Source organism: Artemia sp. Qi Xiang Cuo, chromosome 16 (genome assembly GCF_049724085.1).
Source record: "Artemia sp. Qi Xiang Cuo chromosome 16, ASM4972408v1, whole genome shotgun sequence".
In the NCBI taxonomy this organism is placed as follows: Eukaryota; Metazoa; Arthropoda; class Branchiopoda; order Anostraca; family Artemiidae; genus Artemia; species Artemia sp. Qi Xiang Cuo.
Genome location: NC_142809.1, coordinates 37,226,191 through 37,245,605, shown reverse-complemented (window position 1 = coordinate 37,245,605; position 19,415 = coordinate 37,226,191). Strand labels below are relative to the sequence as shown.

General features: G+C 36.7%; 1 protein-coding gene across 1 annotated transcript in view; it reads left to right on the top strand.

The window, feature by feature from the left end:
- The window catches only part of FoxP (forkhead box transcription factor P), a 178,514-nt gene that overhangs the window by 120,817 nt on the left and 38,282 nt on the right, over positions 1-19,415 (top strand). The window lies entirely within an intron of this gene.

Here is a 19,415-nt window from a genome sequence, read left to right as displayed (position 1 = left end):
GTGTGTGTGTAAGTTTTCGTGTGTGTGTGTGTGTGTGTGTGTGTGTGTGTGTGTGTGTGTGTGTGTGTGTGTGTGTGTGTGTGCATGTATGTTTTTGTGTGCATGTAAGTTTTCGTGTGCATGTGTAAGTTTTTTTGTGTGTGTTTTTGTGTTTGTTTTTTTTTTTGTGTGTGTGTGTTTTGGCAAGTGTGTTTTTGTTTTCGTGTGTGTTTTTGTGTTTTTGTTTGAGTTTTGTGTGTGTTTGTGTGTGTGTGTGTGTGTATTTTTTTTTGTGAATTTTTTTTTAATTTTTCATTTTATTTTTATTGTGATTGTTTTAGTTTTTGTGTGTGTGTGTGTGTGTAAGTTTTTGTGTGTGTCAGTTTTGGCGTGTGTGTGTGAGTTTTATTGTGTGTGTGTGTAAGTTTTAATGTGTGTGTGTGTTAGTTTTTGAGTGTGTGTGTTTGTAGTTTTCGTGTGTGTGTTTTATTTTTCGTGTGTGTGTGTGTAAGTTTTTGTGTGTTCTATTTATATTTTATGAGTTTTTGGTAGTTTTTGTGTGAATGTAATTTTTTTTGTTATTGTATTTTTTAGTGTTGATTTGTTAGTTTTTTGTATGTTTGTGTGTTTGTGTGTGTCTTTCTGAGTAAGTTTTCGTGTGTGTGTGTGTAAGTTTTTGTGTGTGTGTTTAAGTTTTTGTGAGTGTGTTTTAGTGTGAGTGCGTGTGTTATTGTGTGGGTTTTTTTAAGTGTGTGTGTGCATGTTAGTTTGTGAGGGGCTGTGTATGTTTGTGCGTGTGTGTTTTAGTTTTTGTGTGTGTTTGTGTGTAAGTTTGTGTGTGTCTAAGATTTTGTGTTTGTAAGTTTTGGCGTGTGTGTGTGTAAGTTTTCGTGTGTGGAAAAATTTAGAAGTGTCCAACTCAGAAAAGCCCGAAAACTTAATTTACATATCCCAAATCATAAGTTTCAGACAACACACTCCTATGAGCGGCTAAGAAATCTAGCTCAGAAAAGTCTGAAATAGCAAACTAGTCATCCCAAACTATTGGTTTCAGACAACAAACACCTATGATGGACTAAGAATCCTAGCTCTGAAAAGTTCAAATAGCAAACTACACATCCCAAATCGTAATTTTCTGACAACATACACCTATGAAAGGCTATGAAACCTAGCTAATAAAAAGCCGGAAATAGAAAATTAACCATCACAAATCATAAGTTTCAGACAACACTCACCTATGAACGGCTAAGAAATCCAGCTCGGAAAAGTAAAAAAAGAGCCACCCACACATACCAAATCATAGGTTTCAGACAACCCATACCTATGAAAGACTAAAAAATCCAACTCAGAAAAGCCCAAAATAGTAATTTACATATTTCAAATCATAATTTTCTGACAGCACACACCTATGAAAGGCTAAGAAACCTAGCTCAGAAACGTCAAAAATAGCAAACTAGTCATCCCAAACTATAGGTTTCAGACAACAAACACATATGAAAGGATAAGAAATACAGCTCTTAAAAGTCAAAAGTAGCAATCCATCCATCCCAAATCATAGGTTTCAGACAACACATACCTATGAAAGACTAAGAAATCCAACTCAGAAAAGTCATAAATAGTAATTCACATATCCCAAATCATAGGTTTCAGACAACACTGACCTATGAACGGCTAAGAAACCTATCTCAGAAAAGTCAAAAATAGTAAAGTAGTTATCCCAAACTATAGGTTTCAGACAATAAACATCTATGAAAGGCTAAGACATCCAACTCAGAAAAGTCAAAAGTAGCAATCCACCCATCCCAAATCATAGGTTTCAAACACCACACACCTAGGAAAGACTAAGAAATCCCACTCAGAAAAGCCCGAAATAGTAATTCACATATCCCAAATCATAGGTTTCAGACATCATTCACCTATGAAAGACTAAGAAACCTTAGCTCAGAAAAGCCTGAAATAGCGAAACTACTCATCCTAAACTAGAAGTTTCAGACAACAAACGCCTATGACGGACTATGAATCATAGCTCTGAAAAGTTCAAATAGCAAACTACACATCCCAAATCATAAGTTTCAGACGACACACACCTAAGAAAGGATAAGAAATCTAGCTCATAAAATACATAAATAGCAACACATACTTTCCAATGACATGTTTCAAAAAAAACACACATATGAAAGGTTAACTAATGAAGCTCAGAATAGTCAAAATTTGCACCCCAGGTATTCCCACTAACTGGTTTTAGGACAACACACACCTACAATCGAGTCAGGCACCATGGGCAGACAGGTCGAAAATAGAAAAATCGTTATTCTCAAGTACGGGTTTCAGACAACATTCACCTACGATATACTAGGAAACTTTAGCTAAGAAAAGCCTGAAATAGCAAACTAAACATCCCAAATTTTCTGACAACACATACCTATGAAAGGCAAAGAAACCTAGCTCAGAAAAGTTGAAAAAAGCACACTACACATCCCAAATCATAGGTTTCTGACATCACACACCTCTGAACGACTAAGAACTCCATCTCAGAAACGCCCGAAATAGTAATTTACATATCCCATATCATAAGTTTCAGACAGCATTCACCTACGAAATACTATATCCCAAATCATAAGTTTCAGACAGTATTCACCTACGAAATACTAAGAAACCTTAGCTCAAAAAAGTCTGAAATAGCCAACTACTCATCCCAAACTCGAGGTTTCAGACAACAAACACCTATGAGTGACTAAGAATCCTAGCTCTGAAAAGTCCAAAAAGCAAACTATACCTCCCAAATCATAATTTTCTGAAAGGAAACACCTATGAAAGGCTAAGAAATCTTGCTCGGAAAAGTAAAAAATAGCAAATTAACCATCCCAAATCATAGGTTTCAGTCAACACACACCTACGAATGGCTAAGAAATCCAGCTCAGAAAAGTCAAAAAAATATCAACCCACACATCCCCAAATTATATGTTTCAGTCACCACACACCAACGAAAGACTAAGAACTCCGGTTATGAAAAGTCGGAAATAGCAAATGACACATTCCAAATCACAGGTTTCAGACAACACTCACCTATGAGTGTCTAAGATACCCAGCTCAGAAGTCTAAAAGAACAAACTACTCATCCAAAACTATAGCGTTCTGACAATAAACACCTATGAAAAAATAAGAAATCTAGCTCAGAAAATTCAAAAATAGTAATACACCCATCCAAAATCTTAGGTTTCATACAACACAAACCTATGAAAGACTAAGAAATCTAGCTCAGAAAAGTCAAAAATAGCAAACTACATATCCCAAAACATAGATGTCAGTCAACACACACCAACGAAAGGCTAAGAAATATAGCTCGGAAAAGACAAAAATAACAAACTACTCATCCCAAATTATAGCTTTCAGACAACATTCACCTATGAAATACTAGGAAACCTTAGCTCAGAACAGTTTTAAATAGCAAACTATACACCCAACCTCGTAATATTTTGACGACACATATCACTGAAATGGTCAGAAACCTAACTCATAAAAGTCAAAAATTGCCCACTATTCATCCCAAATCATAGGTTTCATACACTACACATATATGAAAAGACTAAGATATCCGGCTCAGAAAATCCCAAAATAGTAATTTACAAATCCAAAATCATAAGTTTCAGACAGCATTCACCTACGAAATACTAAGAAACCTTAGCTCAGAAAAGTCTGAAATAGCCAACTATTCATCCCAAACTCGAAGTTTCATACAAAAATCAGCTATAAGTGACTAAGAATCCTTGCTCTGAAAAGTCCAAAAAGTAAACTACACCTCCCAAATCATAATTTTCTGAAAGGACACACACATGATAGGCTAAGAAATCTAGCTCAGAAAAGTCAAAAATAGCAAATTAACCATCCCAAATCATAGGTTTCAGTCAACACACACCTACGAATGGCTAAGAAATCCAGCTCAGAAAAGCCAAAAATAGCAAACCACACACCCCAAATCATTGGTTTCAGACACCACACACCTACGAAAGACTATGAAATCCGGTTATGAAAAGTCGGAAATAGCAAATTACATAACCCAAATCATAAGTTTCAGACAACAATCACCTATGAACGGCTAAGAAACCTAGCTCAGAAAAGTCAAAAATATCAAACTAGTCATCCCAAACTATAGGTTTCAGACAACAAACACCTATGAAAGGCTAAGAAATCTAGCTCAGAAAAGTCAAAAATACCAATCAACCCATCCCAAATCTTAGGTTTCAGACAACATACACCTATGAAAAGACTAAGAAATCCAGCTCAGAAAAGTCAAAAATAGCAAACTACATATCCCAAATCATCGGTTTCAGTCAACACACATCAACAAAAGACTAAGAAACCTAGCTCAGAAAAGTCAAAAATAGCAAACTACTCATCCCAAACTATTGGTTTCAGACAACATTCACCTACGAAATACTAGAAAACCTTAGCTCAGAAAAGATTGAACTATCTATCTATACATAACAAATCATATTTTTCTGACAACTCATACACTTTATTGTCTAAGAAATCCAGATCAGATAAGTCTAAAATAGCAAACTACACATCCCAAATCATCGGTTTCAGACACCACACACCTATTAAAGACTAAGAAATCCAACTCAGAAAAGTCAAAATAACAAACGACATATCTCAAATCATAAGTTTCACTCAACACACACCAACGAAAGGCTATGAAACCTAGCTCATAAAAGCCTGAAAAAGAAAACTACTCATCACACACTATTGTTTTCAGACAGAATTCACCTACGAAATACTAGGAAAACTTATCTCAGAAAAGCCTGAAGTAGCAAACTAAACATTCCAAATCATAGGTTTCAGACAATACACATCAACGAAAGACGGGTGCTCGGGGAGAGCCGTTGAGGGTCTGTGGGTCCCTTGAGGGCCGTTGGTCCGTTGCGAGCTCGATGGGACCTTTGGGGACCGGGGGAGGGCCTTTGGGGGTCTGAGGAGGGCGTTTGGGGGATAACATTTCGAAATTTTTACTTTTTAGTTTACTTTTTTTTTGCGGCGCATCCCTGCGGCGCATCCTGCGGCGCTTTCCTGCGGTGCCTCCCTGCGGCGCATCCCCTGCGGCGCTTTCCTGACCCCCAGCGCATCCCTGCGGCGCATCCTGCGGTGCTTTCCTGGCCCACGGCGCATCCCGGCAGCGCTTCTCTGGTCTGGGGACCTTTGGGGGCCGGGGGAGGACCTTGGGGGCACAGGGCGGGCCTTCGGGGGCCTGGGGGACATTTGGGGACCGGTGGAGGGACTTTGGGCCCCCGTTGGTCCTTTGGGAGCTCGATGGGCCTTTGGGGGGCCCGGGGATGGCAGTTGTGGGTCTTTGTGGGCCTTTGGGGCCCCGGTGGCCCTTTGGGAGCTTGGGGGGCCTTTGAGTGTCCGGGGGGGCAGTTGGGGATCTGGGTGGGCCTTTGGGGGCGCCGGTGATCCTTTGGGAGCTTGGGGGGCCTTTGAGGACCGGGGGCTTCCTTCGGGGTTGGGGTAGGAGGATTGGAACCCTTTGGGGTTGGGTTAGAGGACCTCACAACACTGTTCAAATGAAACTTGTGTATTATAACGACCACAGAGTTTCACCATTAAATTCTCTTCCAAAATCTCTTCAAAAATCTTCTTTAAAAATGTCTATCTGTTTCGCCGAAATAGTTCCATAACCTGTCTAAAACGGTTTCGCCCAAATAATCCCTAAACGCAAATTCAGCGTGTTCCTTTGTTATTGGCATCTCTGCGCGAACGCATTTCAAATTAATAGGAAACCTTTTCGCGCGCTAAAACAATTCATCGCTAAGATGTTTCTTGCCTAATTGTTTCCATGGCCTTTGGTTATTAATATCCTTTGGAGTTCGACCAAAAGAGTTGTTCCCGAGGCAAAGACATTAATGATTTGGATCTATTCCTGGAGAAATGTTTCTAGGGCGAAAATTTTTTAAAGTCTGACAGATGATGTCATTGATTGATTGATCTGTCAAGAAAGGGGAAATTAATTTTTTGTTTCTAAGGGGAATTATTGATTCACGATAGGTGAATTGAGGTCGACAGCACAGGTGTTCCAAATTCCGGGAAACTCATAACATTGCCTAGAGCAACAACAACAAATACTATTTCTGGACACCATGACATTCACGAACGATTACGCAATCAATTTCTCGGACATTCACTTCCCCCTCGAGTCCTAGATCAATAACATTGTTCCCGTTAGAATTCAATGCGCATGTGCAACCTTCGTTCCGGAGTTATTACACATAGAAACATCAAATAAATCGACCTTGGAAAAAGAGGTCATTGACCCCATTACGTAATCTTTCTCCCTAGGGAGGCTATGCCCTTATTTGGACCATAAACCACGTGGTTCGTCCCGGAGTAGCACCCCCTCCTCTACTTGCATTGTTATCGCAGGTATCTAGACTGATTTTTATAGCTCACTATTAAAGATATTGCTCATATCTACGTTCTTACTATAAATTCAACCATCAGCAAGTTCCAAATGACACCGAAAAGGCACTTTTGGTGCAATGTCTCAAGTGGAAAAGCTGATGCTAGTGGACTACCAGCATCTTTTATAGTGACGTTTGATGGCTCATTTGAAAACTTTTGCTCATATCTACGTCACATTTATCAATTCTACCATCCGCAAGTGTGATATCAAACAGTTCGTGGTAACGAACTGTAAGTAAGGAGCGACCCGGCTCAATGGTAACCGAAAGTCTAAAAAACAGAATTGTGATACCAATAGATACATCAGAAGAATAAGATTTTAATTGTGATTTCAAATATATAAGTTTCATCAAGTTTAATCTTACCCATCAAATGTTCCGCGCTTGAGAAAATTTGTTTAATTTTCAAAAAAAGGAGAAAAGACCCCCTAAAAGCAATTGAACATCAATAAAAATCACACCATCAGATTCAGCGTATTAGATAACTCTAATGTAGAGGTTTCAAGCTCCTATTTGCAAAAATGTGGAATTTTCCATTTTTTGCCAGAAGAAAGATCACGGATGCGTGTTTATTTGTTGTTTTTTTTTTTTCCCCAGGGGTAATCGTAAAGATCCAGTGGACCTAGAATATCGTAGGAGGGCTCATTGGAATGGAAATTAAAATTTCTAGTCCCCTTTTTAAGTGACCAAAAAAAAAATGGAGGGCAACTAGGCCCCCTCCCACGCTCATTTTTTTCCCAAAGTCACCCGATCAAAATTTTGAGATAAGCATTTTGTTCAGTATGGTCAAAAGTATGATAAATGTACATTTAAGGGTGACTTAATCCCCCGAAGCCCCCGGGGGGAGGGCTGAAAGTTATGAACTTTACCCAATGTTAACATATAGCATTGGTTATTGGGAAGTATATAGACGTTTTCAGGGGGAATTTATTTTCGTAGTGGGGGTGGGGGTGGGTCCGGGGTTGTGTGGGAGGATCTTTCCATGAAGGAAGTTTTCATGGGGAAGGGACATTGCTATGAAGGGGGCGCTGGACTCCCCAGCATTATTTTAAAAAATCAGAAATTAAATGTAAAAAAAAAAGAAGTTTTTCAACTGAAAGTAAGGAGCAACATCAAAGCTTAAAACGAACAGAAAATATTAGCTATATGATTGGGTTCACCCCCTAGTCAACACCTCGCTCTTTAAGCCAAACATTTTTTAGTACTTTTATAAGAACTGTTTATTCTAATTAACGGCCTTTGTGATTAAGGGGTCATTTTTAAAGAATTGGAAAAAAATCGAACATTAGCTTAAAGAGCAAGGTATTGACTAGGGGGCAAACCCCCTAATATACGTATTAATAATATGTGAATATAGAAGTTCGATACGTAAGTTAATTCGTAAGTTACGTGTATTTGTTTCTAATAAAAATGTTCGTAAATAAAATTAAATAAGTTTCGAGAAAGGAATTTAACCAAATAAAAGTAACATTAATAAGCAAATTTTGTTTTAATTATTCAAGTACGGTGAGCCAAAACCAAAATCTGCATTAATTCAAAAACGTTCAAAAATTAAACTAAAAAAAAACAAGTTTTTTTAACTGAAAGTAAGGAGCGACATTAAAACTTAAAACAAAAAAAAATTATCCCATATATGAAAGGGACTTTCCCCGCCTCAACACCTCGCTCTTTACGCTAAAGTTTGACTTTCTCACAACTCTATTTTTTTTTAAACAATGAAAAACTTTATCGTAAAGAGCGAGGCGCTGAGGAGGGGACAGCCCCTTTCATATACGGAATAACTTCTATTCGTTTGAAGTTTTAATGTCGCTCCTTACTTTCAGTTAAAGAAAACTTGTTTGTTTTATTTAATAGCACTAAAAACACTTTTGATGTCACTTAAGTAGAAAAGCTTGGAAGAATAAAACGAAATCATCATTTTAATAATTATGGTCCAAAACCCATAACTGGAGGTTTGAAAGAACACCTCTCGTATGTTCCTCCTCCAAGCCCCCCTTAATAAGCTACGCAATTAAGGTACAAGCACTAATATATCAAATCATAGTATTAGAGCCGTTGTTCTGTTGATAAAACGTTCGACTTGGAAATAGTTTCTCTTGCGTTCGATTCCTGCCTGGTTTTTTTCACTGTTTTTGTAAATGTGATGTACTCATTTTCTTAAGCATGTCCCAGGAAGGTATTTGGTCAAGCTTTTTGATTCAAAAGGGAATAGAGGTTATTGAGTTCATGGTTTGCAACGACATTCTGAGTAGATCTCTAAATCCATACCCCAACGAATGGCATAATTTTGTCAAAATCCTATGGGTTGTGGTTCGCTACCGAAACGTGCGATACCGATACGCCCGATACCACGTACAGCCCTTCCCCAGGGATGATGGAGGGTCATCATCATCAATACCAATTTATTGGGCCTTTGGACTGTTTTAAACAAAATGGCTATGTAGAAATTTTTATAGGACAATTTTTTTGGGGACGGAGCTTTTAGGGGGGGAGCTAGTTGCCCTCCAATCTTTTCGGTCACTTAAACAAGGCACTAGTAAATTTGATTTCCTTTCAAATGAGCCATTAAACATCTCTCTATGATGTTCTGGTCACCCGCTAGGCGTGATGAAAAAAATGCAAAAAAGTGATTTTCCTGGTTGTTCAAGGAGGGAGACTGTAATTTTCCTTTGTTAGGTTTTCGAACGTGCTGATTCCAGTGGTATAGTTTTCATTTTGATACGACGCCATTTTTGAGGGGTTTCAGGCTTTTTTTCGAAATCACCATAAATTTCTTTTCGCAATAAACTTTTATTTTTAAAACGAACCGAAATAATAGTTATCATTCCTGAATCAGTGTCAAATACCATTTTTCTTCACTAGGCAGTTTTTTTTTTCAAAACGCGTTTTTTAGCTTTTGGTCTCTATGGGCTGTGGTTCACTCTTTACTAGATTGCACCTACCGCTGCAACCATGATTTATTCTTATCCATATGCTCTGACTCTGCGAATTTTATTTTTCTAGCTAAATAATGTCTTTTCGTTTTTCCATCATAACACACAAAAAGTCCCTGCTAATTATACAGAACACACCCAAGAAGTAAAGTTGGGTTGATCCTAATAGAATATACCAAAATATAAAGAAAATATGATACTTTAGTAACAAAATTATGGAAAATACAACAAAGAATTATGAAAAACAGGCCGCCCAGAACGCGTTATATTAACACCTAACCTAACAAAAATACCAACTCTATATAATAAATATTTAATTAAAATATATCTATATAGTAGTTTATCTCATTGTGCCTATGTTAATTGTCTCTGAATACAGATGGCTAAACCGGTTTTTGTCAGATCTTGCAGATCAAAATTCTTGAGTGTGCTCTATATAACTTGATATTTGAGGTGAAGCAGAGATTGGTCCTAATAATGGCAAGCTCTCATCTATTTTATACACTTAAGCTTGTGACTAAATGCAAACGACGGATGCAAATTTTCCTAAAATGTTTTCAAATCTCTGATTCCTTTTAAAAAAAATGGTGATATGCTTCATTTTTTTTAATCACGACAATTCGTCTGTTACTTGTTATTCTGTATAAACCCTGACTGTGCAACCAGTTGTTAGTTCTATGACTCCATTTTTATTTGTTTTTGTTTACTTTTTTCGCTTGAGGTCAAAAAACCACTTTTCACACGTTGAAAAACACGAAGCAGACATATTTAGTCAGTTTTGTAAACAACTATTTTAAGTTGTTTATTCAAATCTCATATAGTATGCAAATTGCTTAAGTGTTTTCATATTCCTAATTTGTTTTGGTGTTTCGCCATACGGTTCTAACCAAACTTCATAAGCAAACAAGGAAAATGAAATTGAATGTTTATTTTTCTCATACTTCAATAAAATATTGTTATTTAAACATTTTTCTGGAGGCTACACGAATGTCCAATAGATTTAAATTCTATTAAATAAAATCAGGAATATAGCAGAAATAGTGCAAAAAACTATTTTAGAAAATTTGTGACCAATGGAACTTTTCTGTGTTGAAAAATTTCTGATGAACATTTGACAATCCAGTAGACGAATATCCTAGTGAGGAAAAGGAAAATGTCAAATGAAAATTCATAGCTCGTTCTGATTTTGGTCCACCATTATTTTGGCCTAAAACCAATTCCAGGATTTGTTGGCATTTCTGAAGATTTGTTCATTTTAAAAATCGTATATACGAGAGGCACGTGCCACGTGTGGTGAAATTTTGCCCAGCGCGATCCAAAGTGTTCCATGTGAGACGCAAAAAGGCACGGTGTGGAGGAAATATGTCACGCTTTATAGAAAGTAGTGCTCTCATACATGCACCAGGTAGTGGAGAGTGGCAGCCTTGTGTGTTTTCTTATATGCTTGATCGTTTTCGATATGCTTGATGTGTTTTCTTATATGCTTAGATATTAAACCCTATTTGTGGGGAATAATGTGGTCATTACCTAAAATTAATTTCAAAAAAAAGTTTCCGAAAAATAAGTTTTTCAAAAAAAAGTAAAGACCATTTTAAACTTAAGCTCAGCAGATACAAATACCTGTTAAAATTCAAACTCAAAACGACCAGAAATTACTATTAAAGAATAAATGAAACCCAAAACGAACAGAAATTAAATAAACAATCATAGCAAAAAAACATACAACAGGTAATAGTATAAATAAATAAGCTAATCTTAAAGCAAGTAATGCTTAGATTGAATATGAAAATCAACCTTAAAACGAAAAAAATATTTTGCTATTGAAGTATAAATGAAACTTAAAACAAACAGAAATTAAATAAACAATCAATGCAAAAAAACATACAGTAGGTATTAATGTAAATGAATAAATAAATCTTAAAACGAGTGAAACTTAAATTGAATATACAAATCAAGCTAGAAACGAACAAAAATTACTACAAACAAGAGTTTGGGTATCACCTCCTTCTCTCACTGGAAAAGTCTAAAACCTACTGCGTTATTAGCGCTTTACTGAAAACCAATTTTATGACAAATATTTTCTTTTGTACTTAATATTGAAAATAAACATTAAAATTATAGTAACATTTTGAACTGATGAGGTTTCAGCAATTAACATCATTATACATCAAATATTCAGTTTAATTTATTAGCTCTTTTTAAAGTTGTTCAAGACGAATATAGTTTCAATACAAACAAGCGTTTGGATACTGCCTCCTTCCTTAACTATGAATAAAAACCAAAAGCCGACTGCGTCATTAGCGCTTAACTGAAAACCAATTGTTGAATAACAATTAATATCATTATACATCAAATATTCAATTTGATGTTGTTTATTTTTCCAAGACTGTTCAAGACGCATATAGTTTTCAGTAAAGCGCCAATGACGCAGTAGGTTTTAGACTTTTACAGTGACAGAAGGAGGTGATACCCAAACTGTTGTTTGTAGTGATTTAAAAGTGAACTAGAACTTTCTATTTTCAATCAAATGAGCCCTCTCGGAAGTTTATACGAGCATTCCTTTCATAAGAACCATATAAGCCCCAAGAGCAGTACTTACAACGCCTGCCCCGGGCCCTGGGGGTTTGTGTCGACAGAGGAGTTTTTCTTATCTGACATTTGAACTATTATTAACGAAATGGCCATACGTAAAAGACTTTTTGATATATGATCTTTGAACTATTTTTAACAAAATGGCTACCTAAAATTTTTTTATCAGATGTATTTGGGAAAAAGAGCTTGGGGGGGGGAGAAGTAGTTGCCCTCCGATCACTTTTGACTCTTAAAGGGGGCACTAGAACTCTCGATTTCCAATTGAATGAGCCCCTTTGAAGTTTATACGACGACCCCTTCTATACGAAGTGGCTATTTACTTATAACCCTTGCCCTGAAGACTATTGGGGTCGTGTCCTACTCAAACATATAATTCCCAGAACTTTCAACTACGTTAAACAAAATGGCTATATCAAAATTTTGATTGGATGTGTTTCGGGAAATGGTGGGCTTGCAAGGGGTGTTAGTTGCCTTCTAATCACTGTTGACTATTAAAAAGGGAACTAGAGCTTTGAGTTTCACATTAATTGAGCCTTTTCTGAAGTTTTCACAACCACACGTTCTATAAAAACCTTATATTTCCCCAGGGTATAACTTAAAAACCGTGCCCCGGGGGCTGTGGGCGAGTGTTCTCCTCAAAAACATATTTTCTATATAGGAATCAACTACGCTGAACAAAATGGCTATCACAAAATTTTGATTAGGTGCGTTTTGGGGAATGATGGGCGGGGCGGGGCTAGTTGCCCTCCATTTACTTTCGACTATTAAAAAGGGCACTAGCCCTTTGAATTTTCTATTGAATGAGCCTTTTTTGAAGTTTCTACGACAACGCCTTCTATAAAATCCTGATATGCCCCCAGGGTATAACTTAAAACCCTTGCCCTGAGGGTTGTGGGGGAATGTCCTCCTCAGAAATATATTTTCTATGTGGAAATCAACTACGCTGAACAAACTGGCTATCACAAAATTTTGATTGAATGTGTTTGGGGGAATGATGGGGGTGGGGGGCTATTTGCCCTCCAGTCACTTTTAACCCTTAAAAAGTGCACTAGAACTCTCGATTTTCATTCGAATGAGCCCCCTTTGAAGTTTCTACGACAACCCATTCCATATGAAGTGCCTCTGGGGGAAAAAATAATAAATAATAATAATAATAATAAAACATTGGAGCCGTATGGCCTTTACTGTAGGCAACGCTATAGCGTTGCCTCTGAAAGGTATCTAATAGCTGGACAGACGTAGCTTGTCTGATGAGGTCATAGGCAAAAACAGCTGCATTTTATATCAGTTAAGGCTCATTTACTTTGAGATTTTACGGTATTTGTGCATTATATGGTAAACACCCCTATAGACTGTACAAGGAAACCAGACAGGAAACCCGTCAAACGGGTATTTCCAATAGGGGAATGGAATGAAAAGCGTGGTTTTCATTGTGTTTACAATATTTAAACTGTTGTTTTTAGGGGGTTTAAAGGGGGGGGGGAGAAAACAGGACATTAAGCAATGATATATGTTAGACAGCAATCCTTGCTGCTAGATGTAAAATACGGTGAATATTTGTTGAAATTATTGGATAAAGTGCAATTTTTTAAACAAATTTGGATCAGGAAATAATAAAAATGCAACGTAAACAAAAACATAAATTTTTCAACAATCGAATATCTTTGGTTTGCTTTATCTAATTTTTGAGGAACACTTTCCCCACTGGGGCAATTACTGTCTATCTGGAATTAACCTTACACATTTGTGATTAAAACCCCGTCAATTCAGGACATTTTTCTTTTATTGAAGGACTGCAAAGAAATAGCATACCAAACACTTGCACAGTGAATATAAACCTTATTATAATAAATAAATATTTTTGTGTGCGTTGTTTGCTAAAATGCCTTATCTATTTCAAAAGAAACTAGTTCACCTGTCTATTTTTTTTATAAGCTTATGTCTATCTACAATCCAAAGAAAATATAAACTATTGAATTTCGTTGAATTATCCGTAAAATGTCTTTATACATACATACCTTATATTTTTATACATACCTTATACTTACTATTTTTATACACACTTTATACATACTTAATACATACCTTATATTTGTAAGAGAAACAGATACCTGTGGCAGGGCCTATTTCAGAGAGGATACTATGCTGGGAGGTTATATCAGAGAAAACAAAAAACACTAGATAATGGTTAAGATATAACAGATTGGGGAAGGGGGAACCGTAAAAAATTCAAGATTTGGGGGTACATGTGCAAAGGCTTCCCCTGACTCCGTGAAAAGGCCTGCAGAGAGTACACACCTGCAGAGAGCTTACAACCAAATAGGCTAACATTAGTACCACCATGTTATCTATTATGGATTATTGAATTTCATATTAAAAGGAAACATTAAGTTAAAACGAATCCAGTTATAGACTAAAAGACAGAGAGAGACACAGAGAGAGAGAGAGAGAGAGAGAGAGAGAGAGAGAGAGAGAGAGAGAGAGAGAGAGAGAGAGAGAGAGAGAGAGAGAGAGAGAGAGAGAGAGAGAGAGAGAGAGAGAGAGAGAGACAGTCAGACAGACAGACAGACAGACAGACAGACAGACAGACAGACAAACAGACAGACAGAGGGGGAGGGGGAGAGCGAAAAATTGACAACGAGGAGGATGTTTGAACAGCCTTAGAATCATTATATTCATTTTTAGAAGATTTTATTAACAATCAAGTAATATTAAGTTTAAAACATAAAAAAAGAACGAGCATCACTTCCGGCTTGGGAGGCTAGGGTACCAGAGCTGTTTCCTTAAGCTTTGCTTTATGAGATTTAGTAGGGAAATCAAAGGGAATTGGATAGTTCAATGGCAGTTGACTGATTGTATTTTTGTATTTATATTTAAATATTTCTTTGAGGATGTCCGAATAATATTTGTTCAGAGATATCAATAAGCCTCAGAATATTATTTGTCTAGTATAAAGGATTTATCCCAAAATTCAGTTATATATTAATAAGCGTTAATCATTTCTTATTAACTTCAGTCTAAGATGGCAGAGAACAGCAAAAATAGCTCCTAACATGCTTATAGTAGAACAAAGGAGCCAACATTTGAGTCCGTTCTGTAATTCTAATAATAAAAATTTCCTTATAATTTTGTAATATCCGTTGTCTTAAAATGACAAAAAACAACAAATTATTAATTATCATTAATAATGATTCGGTTCTAAGGCAAGTTTAAAATAACAAGAATAATGTTCAACCTCAATGACTTCTCAAAGAGCCGGTAATCTTGTGTCAAGACTACCCTTCTCGAGGAAGCACCAACTCTCAGAAATCCCGAACACCAGGTGGCACGTGCCAAGCGTGGCGGAACTATGCCAAGCGCTGCAGTTACTGAGTCCTGTATGGCCGAACCATCTCAAGCGTGGCGGAACTGTATGGTACACGCGGTGCTTCAAGATATATGCGAGGCGGCGGAAAATTAAAAGCCCCGTGACTCCTTTAAACTAGATATAATAGCGACTAAGTTCTTACTTCACTTTTACGAGATAAATGTGGCTTGATTGATTTTCACAATTGCTTTCAGTTTAACTGCACCCCCCCCCCCCTCCTGATACCTGGAAATAGCCCTAAGCTGAACACTAAATTTGGCGTGTTTTCTTTCTTTCAAATCTGTATCATCAACCTATTATTGATGAGGAATTATTACATAAAAGAATACAATGCAAAAAATAGCTAGCTTATTGTTTATTATTTAGCCTAAGGCCATAGCTCGACATCAGGAATATGGCTGGGATAGGGCTAGGATGCATCAATACTGAAAGTGAAATTGAAAATTAATTAGAAAAATCATGGCTTTTCTTATTCTAGTTCCGTAAAATTTGGATTCTGAATTAGAAAAAAATAAATAAATTTGTTTCCGTACCTCCTAAACTCGCCACACACGGGTAATATTTATTAGTATTAATATTTTTTTTAATAGCATCATATTTAATAGCATCAAGAAGTGTACTAGGATGCATTTAAAATAAAAGCGAATATAAAAATTAAGGTAACAGGTTTGCTCTGAAAAGAATGAAGCAAGGACTATCCTTTTGTTGCTGCTAGTTTGGAAGGGTATTTTTGGCCCAAAATTACCAGATAGCCAATATAAATATATTTTGCTTATCAAACTAGCTTTTTTTATAATAGCATGAATTGTATTAACAAACAAAGGTCTGTTTATCCAATTGTAATTTGATATGCACGGGTTGGTTTTTTTGTTTATCTGATGTTTGCTCGAGTTCGCTATTTGCTTGTTTACGATCCACGAAAATTACATAAACCAGATGGCTTGTTTATTATTTGTTAAATTTCCGGAAAATAAACACAATGTACCTCCGTCGAAAAGCTTCAGTCTTCTTTTAGATACAGAGCAAGGAAGAAGGCTTTTTTGCTGTTTTGTGCAAGGATAAACGTATTTGAAAAAATTTGATAGTTTCTTTTAACTGGATTTTGATTTCTGTATGGAGGTTAGTAAAATCCAGTTTTTATTGTAGGCTAGTTCGTGTAATCAGCCGACAATTCCAGTGATGTTGGTAGTTGTATTGAATGCAGATGGCTGTACAGAAATTGCTTTGGGCAATGCCTTTGTATTCTAACATAATTTAAGGGGGTTAGTGTGTTTTTCAGGATTACAGTACGGTTTTCATCAGCCCAAACCTAATAGCTTCATTTTTAAAGGTTTTGTTCATCGTTTAGATAGAGGAAATAAATTAGGATACTGAACTTAATCCATACGTTTTTTGAAGTTCGTTTTCTTCCGATCTTTGGCGCTTGCTCTAGGTTTTGCAATTCTAGTCTGTCTGAACTAGGTTTTGACTGTGGAAAACCAGTGAATTCTGCTGTGACTAAGATAGACAATCAGACTTGTCCCTAACATCAGTAATGGGATCTGGTATGATATTTACCATCCACCCTTATAGCGTAAGAATGGTTGCCTCACAATCCCACTTCCGTCAGCTTCAGTTTCGGGGATGGAATATTTTGCGAAACGGCTCTGACTGAATAAACAGATTTAAGAGTTTGACATGAAAAGCTTGAATTTTTAGTTGCAAAACTCGGCTGTGATAACTTAAAAGTTAAAAGACGCTGTTAAGATCAATACATTGTGTATGAGAGCCATAAAGGAAAAATCTGTCTTTGTTTTTTCACTGTTAATAATGACCAAATGTTTGTACAAAGAAGATTTTTGACTGGAGTATAGTTTAGGGGGGTTTTGGTAAAGCTCGAGCTTTTGGTAAAGCTCGGTGTAGCTAGAAGAAAAGATTCCTTTCTAAACTAGCTATAATAATAACAAAAGAGCAACACATTCGATTCTCCTTCAACATTCTTCCAGTTATAATAGTCGTTATCGTTTCAATTCTGTCCCCCCCCCCCGTCTCTGATGCCTGAATATAGCCGTATAGGCTACCATATATAACAGTTTTATTTTTTTATTGACTTTATTTGGCATTGTGAACCAACTATTGGTGTGAAATAAATACTAAAAATAATGCCAGCCAATAAAATCAGCAAAGTTTCATGTAAATTCTAGGGCTGTATTTAGATACTATGAGGGGGGCTGGGGGGCAGTTGTCACGGTAATAACTATGAAACGAGGACTGGGCGTTGAATCGAACAGTATCACTCTTTTTTGCTAATTTAGAAAAGGAATCGTTCAGCGTTTAGAAAAGGAAATATAGAAAATAGTTTAGAAAAGCAATCGGATTAGAAAATTGTTATTAGCTAGGAATGGTTTTACCGTCCAAATAACCACCCGGGAGGATGTTTTTATATACCACTGTCACCCCTCCAGGACACGTAATTTTGATGAGCTTAGGAAATTGTAATTGTAGGCAAACTAGACCTTTTCCATCTCTTACCCGTGCTCCTTCTCCAGCGATTCTAGCGATTCTAGGTTGTTGCCACTTCGGTTACGGCCGAACCTCTGTGCTACCACCTTCGCACTACGCCTATTAGGTATAAAAGCGCTGAGTTCAGCCCTAGTATGCAGCGGTGGCATGGAATGGTGATCATGGCGGAAAAGCAGGATTTTACCTTTACCAAAATATTTCCCAAATTAAAACCAAACTTTAAATTTTGCTGAAAAATGCTGGGGACCGCCTTGCCAAAACCTACTGTCAAAGAAAAATAAATTCTGAAGCCAAACCGTAAAAAAAAACAACTAAGTTTACCCACTATCATCACCCTCCCATTCACGATCACCTGAAACAGCGCATATCACCCAAAAGACATATTTCTGTGTCTTAGTTCAGGCTTTATATACACTCCTAAGCGTTTCATTCACCTAGCAGCTAGTCTTAACGGAATGGCCTATACGAAGCAACTGGAGTCTTGTACGGAGCAGTTAAAGTCTTGGCTTTAAGAACCAGAACAGTTATAGTAAATGTATATGGAGAGGAAGGACCAAGACTTATTTTACGAAAAAAGAGAGAGTTTACTTGTGAAAATATTGTGACTCAGGAGCTTTTTTCTTTTTATTGGCTTAAAATTTCATACAAAAGAGCCAATCAGGTTCTGTTTCTTTTTATTGGCTCAAAACAGTGCAATTAAGAAAAATAGATGTATCAAGACAACAGGTCTTGCAGTCAGGGTTGCCAACGGGATGAAAAAAAAAACTATCTAAAAAAACAAAACAAGTTTCATAAGCAAACCTTATGCAAACTTTGGTTGAAAATGTTTTTTTTTGTACCAGAGCTATAGCCACACAGTCTTGTTGAATAATAGATGCATCAATGAAATTATTCTCTAATTGTACTCTAAACTCTGTTTTACAACAAAGCTTTAAAAAGAGCAAAATGTACATAATACATTTGTAACGGACCGTGCTTATGGTCTGCTTTTAAAAACGTAACCTTTCTTTTACTCCATTGCCTTTCATTTTGCTGAATTCCTTGCGTGGTTTCCAGCAAAAAAAGAAAAAATTATGTTTCTTAAACGGACCATGCCTAAACAACGGGAATAAAAATGTAACCTTTATTTTTGTTCTTTTAAAATTGTTTTTCTTTTAGCTCTCTTTGTTAAAATGACCTGGTCATGGAGCTTTGATTTGCACGAGGTAATGTACCGGTTGCCGGCACCTAAAACATGCTTCTGACCAAATAGAATAGGCAAGTTGCAAGAGCGGAAACTGGCGTTAATGTCTGAAAACTCACTAATGCCTTCTAGCTTTGGCATTTCTTGGCATTTCCAAGCTTCGCAATTGTCTTTTCCTCGGAAACCAAGATCAGACGATTATTACTTGCGCTAATTTTGTCAACCGCACTAATTACAGTAATTTTGGTCAATTACTACTCTGAAAAATACCAAGATACACCAAACACAAGGTGGGGTTAGTGATTTTTTTGTTAACAGTAACGCCAGTTTCCACTCTCACAAGCCAGTAAGACAAAGCCTCTTTATACTCCTTGGTATTGACCTTATGTAAAGCTAGATCAACT